The sequence below is a fragment of the Callithrix jacchus genome, chromosome 9 (assembly GCF_049354715.1).
Source record: "Callithrix jacchus isolate 240 chromosome 9, calJac240_pri, whole genome shotgun sequence".
Taxonomy (NCBI): Eukaryota; Metazoa; Chordata; class Mammalia; order Primates; family Cebidae; genus Callithrix; species Callithrix jacchus.
Window position 1 is genome coordinate 78,429,652 of NC_133510.1, and position 19,836 is coordinate 78,449,487.

Sequence of the window (19,836 nt, forward strand, 5' to 3'; positions counted from 1 at the left end):
AGCTGGGCATGGTGGTTCATGCCTGTAGTCCCAGCTACTCAGGAGGCTGAGGCAGGAGAACCACTTGAACCTGGGTGGCAGGGATTGCAGTAAGTCAAGATCATGCCACCGCACTCTAGTCTGGCAACAGAGTGAGGCTCTGTCATACAAAAAAAACAAAAATAAATAAACAAACAACAAAAAAACTAGTCCTACTGAAGGAAAATAAGCTGTGAAAAAGTAGGAAATCTACCCCCATGAGAAAGAACAACCACAGCAAAGCTTTCCTCTTCTGGAACGTCTATTCGGTTCCTAGAAGAAAGGCCTTTCTCTCATGTGGTCTCAAACTCTTCTCTGTGAGTAAACTATAAATCACTTCTTTCATCTTCTGTGAGAAAACAACTTTTGACTTATGAAGTCTACCTTTTAATGTGGCTTGTACCTATCAAATCTACAAGGTGATGAAGCGATTATAGTCAATGAATCCAAGAGAAGTAGCTATTTAAATAATAAGAATTGTAGCCCTGTTTCCTCATGCCATAGGTCCACGCTCTTAGGGGCATTAGGTCTCCAGCCACTGAAGAGTCTCATTAACAACAGCAGAATGTGAAGTCAAGTGAGAATGTACAGGAACACTAAGAACAGCTCTCAGCCAAAAATCTCTCCTTTACTCATCCCATATTACAGACTCCACTGGGGGAAGGCCATGAAAATTCCTATTTAGATTTAAAAGTATTTTGAAAACGCAAGCCCCTTTGACCTCTTTGTCACACCCCTTATGGACTTAGAGCCCATCAATAAGGATTATTGATAATTTAAACAGAAATTACTTATAACCTCTCTACAAAAAAGAGCAATGTTTTAATAATGAGCAAACAAATTATTACTTGTTTTTTCTTCAACTTACATTTTAAGTTCCGGGGTACATGGGCAGAATGTCCAGGTTTGCTACATATGTAAATGTGTGCCATGGTGGTTTGCTGTGCAAATCAACCCATCACCTACTTATTAAGCCCAACATTTATCAGCTATTCTTCCTGATGTTCTCCCTCTCCCTACCCCTGCAACAGGCCCGGTGTGTGTTGCTCTCCCTAGTGTGTCCATGTGTTCTCAACATTAGCTCCCACTTATAAGTGAGAACATGCAGTGTTTGGTTTTCTGTTCCTGCATTAGTTTGCTGACAATAATGGCTTCCAGCTCCATCCATGTCCCTGAAAAGTGCATTATCTCATTCGTTTTTATGGCTGCATTGTATTCCACGGTGTATATATGCCACATTTTCTTTATCCAGTCTATCACGGATGGACATTTGGGTTGATTCCATGTCTTTGCTATTGTGAACAGTGCTTCAAAGAACATACACATGCATGTATCTTTATAATAGAATGATTTACATTCCATTGGGTATATATTCAGTAATGGGATTGCTGGGTCAAATGGTATTTCTGTTTCTAGGTCTTTGAGGAATCATCACACTGTCTTCCACAATAGTTGAACTAATTTATATTCCCACCAACAGTGTAAAAGCATTTCTTTTTTTCTGCAACCTCACCAGCATATTTGTTTCTTGACTTTTTAATAATCGCCATTCTGATTGGCATGAGATGGTATCTCATTGCAGTTTTGATTTTTGATTTCCCTAATGATTGAAGCACAATTATTTTTCATCTAAAAGCACTAGGGCCAGGTGCAGTGGCTCATGCCTGTAATTCCAGTACTTTGGGAGGCTGAGGTGGGTAGGTCACCTGAGGCCAGGAGTTTGAGACCAGCCTGGCCAACATGGTAAAACCCCGTCTCTACTAAAAATACAAAAATTAACTGAATGTAGTGGCGGGCACCTGTAATTCCAGCTACTCAGGAGGCTGAGGCAGGAGAATAGCTTGAACCGGGGAGGCGGAAGTTGCAGTGAGCCGAGACAGTGCCATTGCACTCCAGCTTGGGCAACAAGAGTGAAACTCCATCTCAAAAAAAAAAAAAGGCACTAGACTGAATGATAAACTCAAGGATAAGGATGATAGTTACCTCTGGGATGGGACACAGAGTGGAGAGAAAAGGGTTACTCAGGAGACGTCAAAGTTAACTATAACATTCTTTTTTGTTTTTCAAAGTAGCTAAGAACGTAGATTTTCATTTTATTTTTATTATTTGCCTCTATACTTACTGAATTATTATTATACTTTTACAATTCTATTTTCTAATAAAGCAATAGGTTAAGAACAGATGAGAACAGAAGCAAGATCTGTGAATTTGTATTCACAGATCATGAATACAGCTGCTTATTCTTCAGTCGCTTCAAGTGTCTACTATGAGCAAGGCACCATGTTAGGTTTTGATAGTACAAGATTAAATGAGGCACAGTCCCTCTTTTCAATGAGTTCTGAGTCTATTTATCTAAAAATTGGCATTGAATAAGGATTATTTACCCATACATGAACCAATCTGATAAAATTCAGAGCACAAAATTATTTCTGCAGAGTAGGTTTTCTCTTGAGTCCTCTATCACACATAATTTACCTGAGGAATTCTGCACAGGCACAGAAAGGGTGAGAACAAAATCATAAGCTGACAGCTCTAAAAGTCTCTGAAGCAGGACATCAAAATTTCTAGGTATGTCTAGGGCTGCAGGGGCACCACTTTGCGCCATGCTGTCTCCTTTTGACAAGTGATGAACAAAATTCAGAATTCTAAGAAATAGCCCCATAGCTAAAAAAGAAAAAAAAAATACACCAGGAAATGCTGGCAAGCTCACTGAGAAAATGTGTCCTTTTGAAATCATCTTTTAAAATATACACCCATTGCCCACAGCCTTGAGAAAGTGACATTTAGTCATTTGAAAATGTGAGGGTGTTTAGCATGTGCATGCCACCCAGCTCATCTCTATTAATCTGAAAAGTCATTTCCTTTTCTTTGAACTAATTTGATTTGGTTTGCTTAAGGGCCTCAATTCCTTTCTTTCACCTTCATTTTAGAGCTGCTATGAAATTCGGCCCCTGGCCCACAGAGAGGCTCCAAATTGTTTGCCTCCTTGCTCATGCATACCACATTTCATGCCTGTGCCATACAAGTCATTTTTATTTGCCAATTATTCTGTAGCTTTCAGAAAAAGAGAGGTTGAATCGCATTACAAAGAGGTAAGAAAGGCATCTAATGTGCTAAAGTATTTTAAAAGAAATTGAAGTGAATTCGTGCTGTGAATCTATTGGCAAAATAATTATTATGTTCAAGTGAGAAATGTCTAATAAAGATGTAGCCTATGAGAACTAGGAAGGTAAAGCAGAAAGAACATGGGATTTAGTACAAGGAATACTTCTTTTAAATTCTAGTTCTTTCATTTATTAGTCACATGACCCTCAACAGGTTCTTTGCCTTTAAAATAGGGGTAAAAAATTATACCCTTGGCCAGGCGCAGTGGCTCATGCCTGTAATTTCAGCACTTCAGGAGGCTGAGGTGGGCAGATCACAAAGTCAGCACATCGAGACCACCCTGGCCAACATGGTGAAACCCCATCTCTACTAAAATACAAAAATAATTAGCCAGACATGATGGTACATGCCTGCAGTTCCAGCTACCTGGGAGGCTGAGGCAGGGGAATCACTTGAACCCAGGAGGCATTGGTTGTAGCGAGCCAAGATCATGTCACTGCACTCTAGCCTGTCAACAGAGCAAGACTCCAACTCAAAAAAAAAAAAAAAAAATCATACCTTTGAGAATTAAGTGACATAATGAAAGCCCATGAGCCACTACCAAATGGTAGATGCATAACTCTTGATATTTTCAAGAAACAATACATTAAAACAATGTTAAAGTATAATTGATAAATGTAAAACTTAAGGGAAGTGTTATTATCTGCCAAAATTCCTATTGCTGAATTTCAAGATGTTCAGAATCAATTTTACAACTCAGTAGACAGTATGTAAGCATTGAATTACATCAGTTATAGAATGCCACATGGCAGTGATTTTTCAATTTTAGTTTGTACATATATATAAATAACAAGAAAGTTGTGGACAATCATAAGGTACTGGGTTCTTCCTCTAGAGAAGCTGGTTTAATATGCCTGGCATGGTCCAATAATCTGTATCCTTAATGTAACTCTCAGGTAGTTCTGATGGAGACTATCCTCAACCATATTTTTATCAATTCAGCCTTATACTAAATGTATTTATGTACTTAGAATTTTATTATATGACTTCTTTTTAAAGGAATGGCTCAGATCAGCCATCACCTTCTGTACTAAAAACTATCATTTCCAGAATATCAGTGGGAATAATAGAAAGATCTCCAAAACTTTCTCCTCTATAAAATCAGTCAGAATATGGGTCAATTTCATGAAAATCAACTGCTTTCAGAACTCTGGAAATTGCCAAAATGCTTACAACAATCTGAGAAGCATTTATTCAACATGAATGGCTGAATCATAATAAGCACAGCAAGATTTTAGGAGATTTAATTTGCCCTTTTCCCATTCTACCTTCCACAACTCTGAAATAGCCTTGGAAACTGATAGGCTCACAACAGCGGTAGCCATGAAAAACAGCTAAAACTAGAACTAGGCAGAAGACCAACAAGAAAATGGATAGAAAACATTGAAAATGTTATAAGCCTACTAGATCTAACAGACATCTATGGAACACTCCCTCAAATGACAGCAGAATACACATTCTTTTCAAGTGCCCATGGAAAACTCTCCAGAGCAGACCATGTGTTAGACTAAAGTGAGTCTCAGTAAATTTTAAAAAATAGAAATCATGCAAAGTATGTTCTCTAACCACAAGGGAATGAAACTAGAAATCAGTAACAGAAGGAAATTTGAGAAATACACAAATATATGAAAATTTAAAAAAAATATTCCTAATAAAACAGAAATCAGAAGGAAATTTTAAAATATTTTGAAATGAATGAAATGAGAGCACTATGGGTTAAAACTTGTGGAATACAGCTAAAAAGTGCTCAGACAGAAATTTATATCTATAAATGTCAATTTTAAATGGAAAATATCAAATTAATAACCTAGCCTTCCATCTTAAGATCTTCCACCTAGAAAAAAAAAGAGCAAATTAAACCCCAATCAAGCAGAAGGAAGGAAACAGTAGAGATTGGAGTAGAAATAAATGCTACAGAGAATTAAAAAAAAAAATAGAGAGTATTGAAGCAACCAAAAGTTGGTCATTGAAAACAGCAAAACTGACAAATCCTTATTTAGCTAGACTTACCAAGAAAAAAGAAAAACTCAAAGGTCCAGAGGGTTTCACTGAAAAATTCCATCAAGTATTTAAAGAAGATCTAACAACAATCCTTCATGAACTCTTCCAAGAAACAAGAGTAGGGAACACATTCTAATTCACTCTATAAGGCCAATATTACCCTGCTATCAGAACTAGAAAAATATATCATGAGAAAACTATGGACCAATATCCTTTATGAATGTAGACACAAAAATCCTTAACAAAATATTATTAGGTAGCAAACTGAATTCAGCAACATATGAAAGAATTATATAACATGACCAAGTAGGATTTATTCCAGGAATGTGGTTTGGTTAATGATGGGGAGAAAATTCAATCAATGTAATATGCCATATTAATAGAATAATGGACAGAAACCACATGATTATATCAAAAGACACAAAGCATTTGATAAAACCCAACACCCTGTTATGATGAAAATGCTAAACACACTAGGAATAGGAGAGAATTTACTCAACCTGATAAAAAGCATACATGAAAACTCACAGATGATCATACTTAATGGTAAAAGACTGAAAACTTTTCCTCTAAAATCAGAAACAAATGGTCAATCCATTCTCACAGCTTCCTTCACTATTGTACTGTAGGTTCTAAACAGTATAGTCAGGCAAGGAAATAAAAGGCATCCAGATGGAAAGAAAGAAATATCTCTATTCACAGTTAGCATAATCTTATATATACAGTGTACTTAAAAATCCATGAAAAAACCTACTCAGACTAATAAAGAAGTTTGCTAAGATTGCAGGTTATAAAATCAATACACAAAAGTAATTGTATTACTATATTCTAGCAATTAACAACCAAAAAAGAAAACTAAGGGAAAAAATTTATTTATAATAGCATCCAAAAGAATAAAATATCTAAAAATAAATTTTATCAGTGTTATCAATGTTGTATAAGACTTTTATACTGAAAACTACAAAACATCATTGGAAGAAACTAATGAAGACCTAAAAAAAGAAAATACATCCATGATGTATGAACTGTAAGACTTCATATTGTTCAGATGGTAATACTATTAATGTATAGATTTAATGCAATACCTATGAAAATTCCAGCTGCCATTTTTAATAGACATTAACAAATCGATTCTAAAATTCACATGGAAACACAAGCAACCCTAGAATAGTCAGTCTAAAGAAATCTCACAAAAGAAGTGAAAAGTTAGAAGACTCACACATCTGGATTTTAAACATTACTACATAGCTATAATCATCAAACTTTTGCTACTGTCATAAAGACAGACATAGATCAACAGAAAAGAATTTAAAAATCTATAAATAAACCTGTACACTTAGGGTCAATTGATTTTCAACAAGGGGTGCCAGAATCACTCAGTGAGGGAACGAATAGCCTTTTCAACTGCTACTGGAACAGCAGAAGAATGAATTTGGACCCCCAACCTCAAATCATATCCAAAATTAACTCAAAATGGATCAAAGACCTAAATGTAGAAGCTAAGACTATAAAACTCTTAGAAGAAAACATAGGTGTAAATCTTTATGAACTTTTGAGTTCAGCAATGGTTTCTTAGATGTAACACCAAAAGCAAGTTAAAAAGCATGTAAATTAGACTACATTAAAATTTAAAACTTTCATACTTCAAAGGACACCATCAAGAAAATGAAAACCCACAGAATGAGAGAAAATACAAATTATATATCTGATAAGGGCCCATATTCAAAATATGTAAAGAACTCTTATAACTGAAGCATAAAAAGACAAATAATGAATAACCTAAAAATAAAATTAAGTGCAATTAATCAATGTATAATAGCATCCAAAAGAATAAAATACCTAAAAATCTTGAAAAAGAAGAGTAAAATTGGAAGACTCACTCTGCTGAATTTTAAAAGTTTCTACCTAGCTATAATCACCAAAATTTTGTTACTGTCATAAAGATAAACATAGGTGAAAAGGATATAACGTTTAAGTGAGCAAAGGAGATAAAAAGACATTTCTTCAAAAAGGATATACAAGTGTCAAATAGGCACATGAAAAGATCCTCAACATTTATCATTAAAGAAATAAAATCAAAACAATGAGATACTACTTTATGCCCACTAGAATTGTTAAAGTAAAAAAGCCAGACAATAAGAATTGTTTTCAAGGATATGGAGAAATTTGAACTCTCATACATAACTGGTGGGAATGTCAAATATTTCAGCTGCTTTAGGAAATGGTATGACATTTCCTCAAAAAGTTTAACAGAGTTACCATGTGTGTAGCAATTCCATTTCTAGGTATATACCCAAGAGAATTAAAAATATGTTCATAGTAGCATTATTCATGGTAACCAAAAAATAGAAACTAGAAATCTAGTTTACCAGCATACCACCGCTTAAGAGTCTGGGCTGCCTTTGAAATTAAAGAGAGCTGGCTTTGGGAGGCTGAGGCAGGTGGATCACCTGAGGTCGGGAGTTCTAGACCAGCCTGGCCAGCATGGTGAAACCTCATCTCTACTAAAAATACAAAAATTAGCTGGGCATGGTGGTGCATGCCTGTAATCCCAGCTGCTTGGGAGGCTGAGGCAGGAGAATCACTGGAACCCAGGAGGTGGAGGCTGCAATGAGCACTTCAGCCTGGGCAATAGAAAGAGACTCCATCTCAAAAAAAGAAAAAAAAAAAATAGAGACAGAGAGAGAGAGCTGGGTTTCAGTCTCATTTCTATTATTGATAACCTTGAGCAAGTTATTTGACATCTTTAAGCCTGTTTCCTCATCTTTAAAATATGACCCATAACATTACCTACCCCAGAGGATTGTTGTAAAGGTTAAATGAGGTAATACATTTCATATTCCAGTGCAGTGCCAGGCACATAGTAAGCAAATAAGCAAGATCTTGGGAATTACTGTCTATTTAGTAGTTTTCCAAAGCTCATGTGGAGGATTTTACAAAGAAGCTTGTATATTGTCATATATCTTTTTGAGTTAAAACACAACATATTTTTATAAGACTCTTCTGTGTTCATGAAAACCTTTACTGCAAAGGAGTGAAGGAAGAAATAACTTTCCCCACAGTGATCTCTACCACTGTGCTAGGGGAGAGGTCAACATGTTCAACTATTACACAGGAGTGTTTCTAGTAAAAGAACAGGCAAACCAAGGAGAATATCATCGCTGGTAGCATTTTAAAATGAGGAGCAGCAACCACAAGAGACAAGAGTCCTGTCTGACTTAATAATTATTTGTCCAGATTTTACCAGAGAACACTACTGTTACAAGAGGTTCAATCATTTTGGCTAAGTAGAATCCACATCTCATTCTTAATTCAGTACTCTGTTCCCACACATTTTGTCTCTCCTTAATCTTTTATATCATGACAGAAGGGACAGACCTATCTTCCTTTTATCTCAATGACATAACATTAGCACTCTTTGAAATAGCAATATTTTCTTTGTCATAGTCCTAGTAACCACTGAGGAAAATAATCTTCAAGACTCCAAGATGAGAGTCAGGAGGATCTCTTGAGCCCAGAAGTTTGAGCCTGCAGTTACATATGATTGCACCATTGCACTCCAGTGTGAGCAACAGAGTGAGACCCCATCTCTAAAAAATAAGTAAATAGATAAATAATAATTTTTAAAAAGAATCCAAGATGAAACCCGGATTCATCCAAAACCATCCAATATTAGTTTTCCTTTTTCTAAGGGTAAGATAGGGCAAACAATGTATTTTAAGTTTGTTTTTCATCATCAAACTAATTCTCATATCATTTTAGCTGAAATGAGAATTTTTCACATGAAAAGTACAGTGCCCACTGTACCAATGGGGATAATCTATGCTGAAAAGATCAGCCTCCCTTATGTATCAGGGTCTCCACTAAGAGCTCATGGGACAGTATCTTGATGCCAATGTCTAGGTATCAAAGAAACAGAGTATGATTTCATTTCCACTAGAAATTATGCTTAAATTATTCAATTTAATTAAATTGTCCAATTATTTGGACAACTATTCCATCAAAAATCTGAAGATTAAAAACAAGACCTAGTGTTAACATTTACAATGATTACCATTAAAATATTATTAACATATTATCCAGACACAACAGCAAGGATTTACAGATACAGATGTTTACATTTTCTCATTTAATCCATTTGTAGGTATATTTCCAAATCTGTTTCCTTTTTATATTTCCCACAAATAATTACTAAGAATCTACTATATTACTTTTCAGTAATAAAAAGTAACAAACTACTAATACACAAAACAACATAGATGAATTTCAAAAGCATTAGGCTACGTGAAAGAAGCCATATCCTGTCATTTATATGATAGTCTAGAAAAGGCAATACTATAGGAAAGTATTAGAGATTGGTATTTCCATGGGGTAGGGGTGAAAGCGAAGTAGAAGACTGAGTGAAGAGAGGCATGAAGGAATTTTGGGGAGTGATGTCACGCTTCTTTGTCTCAATTATGGTAAAGGTTACATGACTCCATACATTTGTCAAACACATGAAAGCATATGCTCCAAAGTATAAATTGTATTATGTATAAATAATTTTTCAATTTAATAAAGAATAAGAAGTCATAAAAGGTCTAGCTATAGAATCCCCTGACACACACATCAAATCATATAGAACCTACAGTATATCAGAAGTATGCATAGCTCTGGCAATAGCCGGATATAGACATGACACCTGATTTCAGGAGCTGGCATCTACAGTAAGAGACAGACTTTTTTTTTTTTTTTGAGATGGTGTTTCGCTTATGTTGCCCAGTCTGGAGTGCAGTGGCACAATCTCGGCTCACTGTAGCCTCCGCCTCCCAGGTTCAAGTGATTCTCCTGCCTCAGCCTCCTGAGTAGTAGGGATTACAGGCACCTGCCTACACACTGGGCTAATTTTTTTGTATTTTTAGTAGAGACAGGGTTCCACCATGTTGGCCAGGGTGGTCTAAAACTCCTGGCCTCAGGTGATCCATCCGCCTCAGCCTCCCAAAGTGCTGGGTTACAGGCATGAGCCACTGCACCTGGCCGAGACAGACTTTTTAAAAAATTATCACAGGAAAAATATATACTCACAAATTTGGGTAAACACAATGAAGGGAGTGAGGAGAACAGAAAACAGAGAGACCTAGTGAATTTAGACCTTTGTGAATTATTAGGGGTTTGATTTGAGATTTTTTTTTTTAATGCCAAGACTTGTATCTAAAAATCTCTAGGATCACAAGCTCATACAGAGCTCAGAGGAAACATGGGTTCTTCATTTAGTCACTTGGGTCCTAGAAACTGGGAGAAACTAGAGTGAGAGGCTGCAAAATAATGAGAGAATCATAAGAACAGTCTGTTAAGCCATTAAAATTCCAGGACACTTCCATTCCCTCTGGAACTCCTGGACAAGGGAACAAATTTGTGTGTGTGATTGTTACTCATGGAAAATGCAGGTTTCATTAAGATCATTTGTATGTTATTAATGAAAATGTGTAATATGTATGAGCTTGATGCTTGTCTGCTCCTTGCCTCTTATTCTATTTAATTAGCTGTGCGTAGGAGGTGCTGAATTGCAAGAGCCCCTTTATTTTATGGTGATATTCCCAGTACAGCTTGAGATGTATTTGGAACGTAACAGAGAAAATTAAACTGTTCCTTTGGCCCTAATATAAAGAAAACTCTGTGGGCTCACACCTTCACTGAAATTGTTTCCACATTTGAATTACATTATCTCCCTGGTGATTAGGATTGGAAAGAACCTGCCCTATTAGTAAAACATTTTCAGCATTACCAAAAAGGAAAATTCAACCCATGATTGGGTAATACAGAAATTAACAAGTGCCTACTTTTCAAATATCACTATATATACAAGCACATAATATATATGTATGCACACAAACATTCTTCAGGAGAAGAAAAGAAAATCCAACTTTCAATATTTGTAAAAGTGATTAACAATGAAATCTTCTTCACCCCCGAGCACTTTAAATACGAACTCACTACAAAAGTAGACCACAGGAGTGTAATTATAATAGCTAATTCTTATTTGGTACTGTGTGCCAGACATTCTTCTACCAGCTTAACACATCTTCAATCATTTAAACTCTCATTACCCCTACAAGGTAAATACAGTTGACTCTTGAACAATGCAGAAGTTATGGATTTATGAGTGTCAATCCTCACAGAGTCAAAAATCCAAGTATAACGGGACTCTCCAAAGCTTCACTACTAATAACCTACTGGTGACTGGAAACCTGGGGCAACATGAAGAGCTTATTAACACATATTTTGTATGGTATACGTATTATGTACTGTGTTCTTATAATAAAGTAAGCTAAAGAAAAAATGTTGCTTACTAGTAGTATATTTATTTATAACATAAGTTTATGCCATCTGTTTATGAGATGAATTATCTGTCTGAAATGGCAGTAACCACCACTGCAAACCTCCATCTATAGTACATACCAAGCAATTCAGCTTTTTCTTGTAATGTCATGACCTTTCTCTGCTTCTTGGGAGCACTTCCGGCAGCATCACCAGTGGCATTTCATAGGGAACCCATGGTATTATTCAAGGTTTACAATATTGCACTAAACATAATGGAAAATGCCTGAAAACTGAGAGAGATGACTTTTTGCTGCAATATCCAATTTACTGGAAAGACAAACTGTTCATGTGGAGATGATTAGCTTCACACAGTGTTTTAAGCAGATACTCAAGACACTTGAGCTCAGTGCAGTAGCAATAGGAGGCAACTATGAAATTATTACAGTATGTACTACAGCTAATTTTACCCAATTGTAATTTAATATTATGTCTTTATATTTGTTTACATTTCTCTTGATTGTGAATGGTGCCATGTATGGTCTGTAAGTGTTTGTGTGCATATGTTTTAATAAATTTTCACTTTTTATAATAGCTTTGTGTATATTTTATGGTAGTAAATGATAAGATAGACTAATATCTACATATATTTTATGCACTCATGATACACTTAACTTTCCTTAATTTTTTGAATATTTCTAGGTTATGCAGTCCATCTGCAAGTTTTTTCAAATTGTCTCAAATCTCAAAAAAATTTGCCAACATATTTATTGAAAAAAATCCATGTGTAAGTGGACTCATGCAGTTCAAACCCATGTTGTTCAAGGGTCGAGTGAACTGCCTTCATTTAACAGATGGAGAGACTGAGACTCAAATAGACAAAATAACTTGTCCAGATCACACAGTTAATTGAGTAGAGATGGGGTTGAAACGCAAGCTATTTGGCCCCAAATGCATCCATTCTGCATTCTGTTGACTGATGTCAGTTTCACAAACTATGTATAGATATGTATATATTTTGATACCCAGAGAAGTGGTTCTACTTAATGTTGAAATCATTATAGATGTGTAGGTTCTAAATTTCCTCCATAGATTTGTTTTTGCTTATTCCTAATCAAAGATAACTTTCCTCCATTTAAGAAAAATACAATTAGATTAGGTAAATAACCAAAACCCTCAAAGATATCATCATTATTTTGAGCATATTGATGGATTCAAATTCTGGAAAGGCAAAGCTTCCTGGATTTTCACATGGTATTAAATATTAAAAGAGGCCAGGCACAGTGGCACACACCTGTAATCCCAGCACTTTGGGAGGCCAAGGCAGGTGGATCACTTGAGGTCAGGAGTTCAGGACCAGTCTGGCCAACATTGTGAAACCCTATCTCTACTAAAAATACAAAAATTAGGCTGGGCACGGTGGCTCACACCTGTAATCCCAGCACTTTGGGAAGCCGAAGCAGGCAGATCACAAGGTCAAGAGACCAAGACCATTCTGGACAACATGGTGAAACCTGGTCTCTACTAAAAATACAAAAATAAGCTGGGTGTGGTGGTGCATGCCTATAGTCCCAGCTACTCAGGAGAATGAGGCAGGAGAATCGCTTGAACTGGGGAGGGGGAGGTTGCAGCGAGTCGAGATCTTACCATTGCACTCCAGCCTGGTGACAGAGCAAGACTCCATCTCAAAACGAACAAACAAAATACAAAAATTAGCCAGGTGTGCTGTGCATGCTTGTAATCCTAGCTACTTGGGAGGCTGAGTAGGGAGGATTGCTTGAACCCAGGGGGTGGAGGTTGCAGTTAGCCGAGACTGGGCCACTGCACTCCAGCCTGGGCAACAGAGCAAGACTCCATTTCATAAATAAATAAATAAATTTATTTTATATTTATTATATATTTATTAAAAGGAAGATGGGCTGAGACTGGGCACAAAGGTGAGTAATTAAGATATACTGGATGAGTTACCAGTTACTGACCTAAAAAATGTTAAACAACACACCAAGTTCTGCTAACACCTGAAAAATGTACTCCTCACTCCTCGATCTATCCCTCCGCCTCTCCTCCTACGTTGAGTGTTTTTGGCCACAGTTGGGCCTCAGGTTGTAGTGACCCATACCCTCTTCATGTCTTTTTTCTTTTTTTTCAGATGAGTCTCACTCTGTCACCCAGGCTGGAGTGCAGTGGAGCAATCTCAGTTCACTGCAACCTCTGTGTCCTGGATTCAAGCAATTCTCCTGTTTCAGCCTCCCAAGTACTTGGGACCACAGGCATGTGCCACCATGCCCGGCTAAGTGTTTTGTATTTTTAGTAGAAATGAAGTTTTATTATGTGGTCAGGCTGGTCTCAAACTACTGAGCTCAAATGATCTGTCTCCCTCGGCCTTCCAAACTGCTGGGATTATAGATGTGACCCACCGCACCCAGCCCATGTCTCTTTCTTAGCCCATCTCCCTGTTCTCAAAAAGACCCATTCATTAGGTGAGACCCCCCTTGCCTGTGCACTCCCCTTCCCTGTCTTTCAGGCCCTGATTACAGCTCTGACTAGCCTCCTAAGATCAACAGCATCCCCCACCACTACACACAAGGCCATGTAGCTTTCTTGGCTAAAGCAGCCAAGAAAGTGTCACCAGTGTGACACTCTGTCTTCAGTTCAATCTCCAACCTCTCCACATACTATTTCCCAGTAGGTTATACCATAGAAAATTATAGCATAAAATGTAAAGATCAAGCTTTCTCATGTCAAATGAGATCTAAAGTATGCCTTTTATTGGGAATTTCATCTGTATTTTGTGCCAAATCTATATAACAAGCAGTAAGCACTGACCTTGGGACAAATTCAATAGGAAGGTGAAATGAAGGACAATGTCAAAATATCAAAATAGAAAGGACAGTGCAGGAAGTGTAAGGCCTTTGGCAATGTTTGGGGGATAAACGATAGATTTTATTCTGCCAAGAAATAGGTTATATTTGTTGAGTACTAAATAGGCATTGTTGTGAGATGTGGAGAATATGAGTTCAGGGAATCATGACACAAAGTAACTGTCTCTAAAGTGTTTGTGCTGCAATTGGGAGGAGAACACATATGTACAAATGACATAATAGGTGAAAATGGCATCCAAACTGAACACCTAAGTGCCAAGAAGAAAGTGCTGATGGGGACATAAGGATAACAGCTGAACGCAGTGGCTCATGCCTGTAATCCCAGCACTTTGGGAGGCCAAGGCAGGCAGATCAGTTGCGGTCATGAGTTCAAGACCAGCATGGCCAACATGGTGAAATCCTGTCTCTACTAAAAATACAAAAAAAAATTAGCTGGGCATGGTGGCAGGCATCTGTAATCCCAGCTACTCGGGAGGCTGAGGCAGGAGAATCACTTGAACCCAGTAGGCGAAGGCTGCAGTGAGTCAAGATTGTGCCACTGCATTCCAGCCTGGACAACAGAACACGAATCAGTCTCAAAAAAAGAAAAGAAGAAAAAGAAGGACACAAGGATAAACTGCCTCCCAGAGAAGGCAGGGTTTTAAAACACACTGTGAAGTTGGTAAGGAAAGCTAAGTACCAGGGAAGTCGTGGGGGAAATGCTTTAGATTTTCATGTAAGGAGTTTACCATGTAAGCTGATTCCTGCACTATGGTGGTAGGATTGGAAGGCTGAGAGAGAGAGATGACAATGAGGGAACTCTTCTTGAGGGCTTTGCCAATGAACTCTAGTGACAGCTAATATCCAGGTTCCTTTTCCTCTTCTGTAAAATAATTCTCTTCTGTTATCCCCAAACCTTTGGTAATGTTTTGCTAACTATATAGTCTAGTCTTAGAAATGCTTACAAAATTAACTGTGTCCACACTGAGACTTAAGCAATGTAAGCAGATCCAGAGCAGCCTGGGGAAGCAGTTTGAAATTGCTGGAATCCACCCATATTGAAGCCTAGAGAGCATTAAGCCAGACAGAGAGAAGGCAAGTAAGAGCCCATTAAAGGCTAGACTTCTTGCTGATTTTGGTGTAGGAAGAGAGCTTGTGTGCTATTAATAGGTATTAAATAAAAAATAACCCCTGGAGAACTTGAGTCATCTCAGTGTTGATCACATATGCGACCATGAAACCTTAGATTTGGGTCTTTATAAATTAAAAACCTAGAGATGCACCACTCACTGGAAATCTACAGGGATGGGCACTGGGTACTTGTAATTAGCCGTACCTAGCTGTAAACCCTGAACAAGTCTGATAACTTCTCTGAGCCCCACTTTCATCAACTACAAAGTTAAGGAAATTAGATCATTCTAAAATATTTTTAGATTAAAAGCTTTCCAATCCTGTCTACCCCCACCCCCAATGTCCGTTCTACTAGGAAACCTGACGAAATATATGATAGGAAAATAGGAAATCAGAAAATAAAAGAAAATTAAAACCTGAAGAAATATAGGATAGAAAAAATAGGAAACCAATGTTAAAAGAAAAAGAAAGTCATTGTAGCAAATACAATGCATCCTGATGGTCGACAGGTATATGATATACTCCTGTTGCTAACTGTATTAGTTTTTATAGACATATTATCTACCTACCTTTTTAGAAATTCTTATCTTTTTTTAGTGACTAATCACTCTTAACCACAGTATTGTCTTCGTTATCTTAGTAGTGCTTATCTCTTACTTTATTTCATTACTGTCTTCTGTGTTTCCAATTAAAATATAAGTGCCAGGAGAGCCTGTCCATTTTGTTTACAGATGTATTTCCAGCACCTAACACAGTATCTGGCATATGCAATAAATATTATTAACTAAATAAGTAGATGAGTAAATAACTGATACTCCCTGTATCTTCACTCTTTTAGATCTGACATTGAAGAAGTTAGATTTTACACTCAATAGATAATAACCCAAAACAAGGTTACAGTAGATAATAACCCAAAAGTAGAATTGTCTACCAATTCTTTTGGTCATCAACCATATAAATGCTAACTATATGCAATAGACTTGCTTCCAGTGAAACTGATCAGATTAAATACGGTGCCCTAGCATCGCAAAAACAATTACTTTATGAATTAAAATATCTTAAAATTTGGAGTGAGATTTTCCTTTTTATTTGTCTTTCATTTCCAATAATCCAAGACCTTGAGAACATGGAAAATATCAAGAGAAAGTCATGCTGGTTGAGTAGGAATGAGGAACCAATGTTAAAACCTGTTAAGGCCACCTGGTCTCAAGAGAGTCCATCACCATCATCACCTCTGTCAACAATTAAAAGCCATGAAGCTGTTATGTAATCACAGCACAATAGCATGACTTAATAAGACCAACAAACAGCTTTCTGCTCGAATCTTTAAAAAATGAATTCTGCATCTACAGAGCAAAACCCAGTATCCTCCTGTCTAGGCCTATTCCTAAGGCCTACAAAATTTCAAAGGTCCAGCTGAAACTCTCAAGCTAGAGGCTCCTAACAGAGCTAAAATTCTTTTGAGGTCTACAAAACAATTTAATCGTGTCAATAATACTGGTGAAGCTTACCCACAAAGGCACCATTTTCAGCAGGCGAAACTAATCTCAGCTCTTTCCACATTAATTTTTTAAAGGAGAAATGGGCCAGAGTCAGTGTTGGAAGAAACCTAGAGGGAAAGAAGAAAGTTGAATAGTGTCAGTAAAGTTTCCAGCTAGACATAACAAAAACGGAAGTAAAATCTATGGGATGGAAACTCAATTATTTACAGAGCTAGCCTCAGGAAATTCCAGCATCAGCTTTGAAAGCATTGTAGAATGCCACCAGGGTGATAGAATACTCTAAAACATTGACTGAGCAGGCACTGGGACAGTTTAACAGCTAGAGAGTTGTGCTGTGAGTATACACATTTTCATGAATTGGGCCCAAGGGTTACGTTGCTAGTTTCGCCAAAGACCTTTTGTCTTTTTTGTAGCTACAATGGTGTATAATATAAAACAGGTTTCTTTTCCTAGCCTCAGAGTCTTTAAAGAGTAAATTGTTTAGATAAAATCAGTAAAACTCACTATTAAAAGAGGGGATCAACCTGTATCTACATATAATTTGTATTCTTTTTAAAAATAGCTTCCCACTCTGTTCCATCTTGTATGAACATCTTTCCATTAACTGCTTGTCTTTCCCTCTCCCTGCACACATATACCCGTAGTACTTTAGTAACATCTAGTACGTATTTAGGACTTGAACTTTAAGACAGGACTATATACTCTACGTCCAGACTGAGTACACACCCAGAGTGTATACACCCAAGCACCAATTTGCCGTTCACAGCCTTAGTCCTGCTCTATTCTTAACTGTTGACCTTGCTTTTTCTTTTCCATTTCCATTTTACTCTTGAACTCTATCATCTAGTGTTAATTTCTTTCCTCACAATGATTCTGGTTCTAATCTTAGTCTCACGTCACTTTGGATTTCATCTCTTCTGCTTTGACTCTGTCACCACAATGTCTTCTTAGTAACTTTTGACCAACAAAAAAGCATCTGAAATTTTCATAAGTCCTATAGTCTCCTTTCATCTAATAGACACTTTTAAAAACATTTTTTAAACTTAAAAATAACGTAAAAAAAATGGGAGGAATTGCTGGGTCTTGTGATAAATCTATTTTTAATTTATTTAGAAACCTCCAAGTTTTCCACAATGGCTGCACCAATCCACATTCCTACCAACACTATACTAGAGTTCTCTTCACAACTTTACCAACACTTTATATCTTGTCTCTTTGATAATAGCCATTCTAACAGGAGTGAGATGACATTTCAATGTGGTTTTGATTTGCATTTCCCTGATAACTAATGATGTTGAGTACTTTTTCATATAATTGTTAGCCATTTTATTTCTTCTTTGGACAAATGTCTATTAGTGTATTTTATCTAATTTTTAACTAAATTATTTGATTTTTTACTATTACACTGGGTAAGTTTCTTATTTTTTTATATCAACCCCTTATCTGACACGATTCCCTAATATTTTCTCCCAAGCCATAAGCTGCTCTTTCATTTTGTTGATTAGCTCCTTTGCTGTGCAGAAGCTTTTTAGTTTACTGTCATTTCACTTGTTTATTTTTGCTTTTGTTCTCTGTGCTTTTGGTAAGATATCAAAAAAATTCTTGCCAAGGCCAAATGAATAAACCTTTCCCCTATGTTTTCTTCTAGGAGTTTTACAGTTTTAGGTCTTATGTTTCAGTCTTTAATCTGAGTTATTTTTCTGTATGATATGAGTTTAGTTGCATTCTTTTGCCTGGATACAAAGTTTTCCCAACATCATTTATTGAGGGGACTAACCTTTCCCCCATGGTATCTTCTTGGTGGCCTTGTCAAACATTTATTGACTATCTATGCATGGGTTTATTTCTGAACTCTCTGTTCCACTGGTGTAGATGTCTATTTTTATGTCAGTACCATACTGTTTTGATTACTATTTCTTTGTATTACAGTTTGAAATCAGAATGTATGATGCCACCATCATACTTGTTTTTCTCAAAATTATTTTGGCTATTTGACATCTTTGTGGTTTCATAGAAGTTTTGAAATATTTTATATTTCTGTGAAAATGCATTGGAATTTTGATGGGAATTACATTGAATCCATATATTGCTTCAAATAGTATAGACATTTTAACAATATTAAGTCTTAAACATGGGATATCTTTCCAGTTATCCATGTGTTCTTTAATTTCTTTCATCAATGTTTTATAGTTTTCAGTGTGAAGATCTTTCATGTCCTTGGTTAAATTTATTACTATTTTTATTCTTTTGGATGCTATTGTAAATGGGATTATGTCCTTGATTCTGTTTTCAGAGAGACCATTATTTGTGTAAAGAAATACAACTGATTTTTGTACATTTATTTTGTACCCTGCAACTTTATTGAATTCTTTTATTAATCAGTTCTAATGACTATTGATTAGTTTTAATAGTTCTAATATAAAGTAGGAAAAGTGAGATAGTAAGTGAAACAGTAGCCTATAGCAGTGGTAAGGGAAGGGACGGAGACGGTGACAAACAAAGTCAAACAGCAGCATCTTGCCAGGAGTTTGATTCGAGAGGATGTGATTAGAGACTCCTAGTTCTGTGGAACTGCTTGAAATCAAGAGAAAATAAGGAATACTGCAACAATTTTCTTAGGCTAGGATGCAGCACAAAAGGCCACAAGAGTAGGAGATAAAAAATCAGGATTCTAAGAAATCTAGATGGAGACATGTTAATTATCTATTGCTATCTAACAAAAAACTCTCAAGTTAAGTTACTGAAAACAACACTTAATTATAACCTCACAGTTCTGCAGGCCAGAAATCCAAGTGGGCTTCACTAAGTTCTGTGTTTAGGACCTCACAAGACTGGAATCAAAGTGTTGATTAGGCTGGGAT

The 19,836-nt window shown here is 36.5% G+C and overlaps 1 long non-coding RNA gene across 1 annotated transcript in view; it reads right to left on the bottom strand.

The window, feature by feature from the left end:
• LOC144577776 (uncharacterized) overlaps window positions 1-17,075 on the bottom strand; it is a 170,432-nt gene extending 153,357 nt beyond the window's left edge. The window contains exon 1 of the long non-coding RNA XR_013522359.1: window positions 16,985-17,075. This is a non-coding gene — a long non-coding RNA (uncharacterized LOC144577776). The remainder of the gene's footprint in view (window positions 1-16,984) is intronic.
• Between the last annotated feature and the right edge of the window lie 2,761 nt (window positions 17,076-19,836).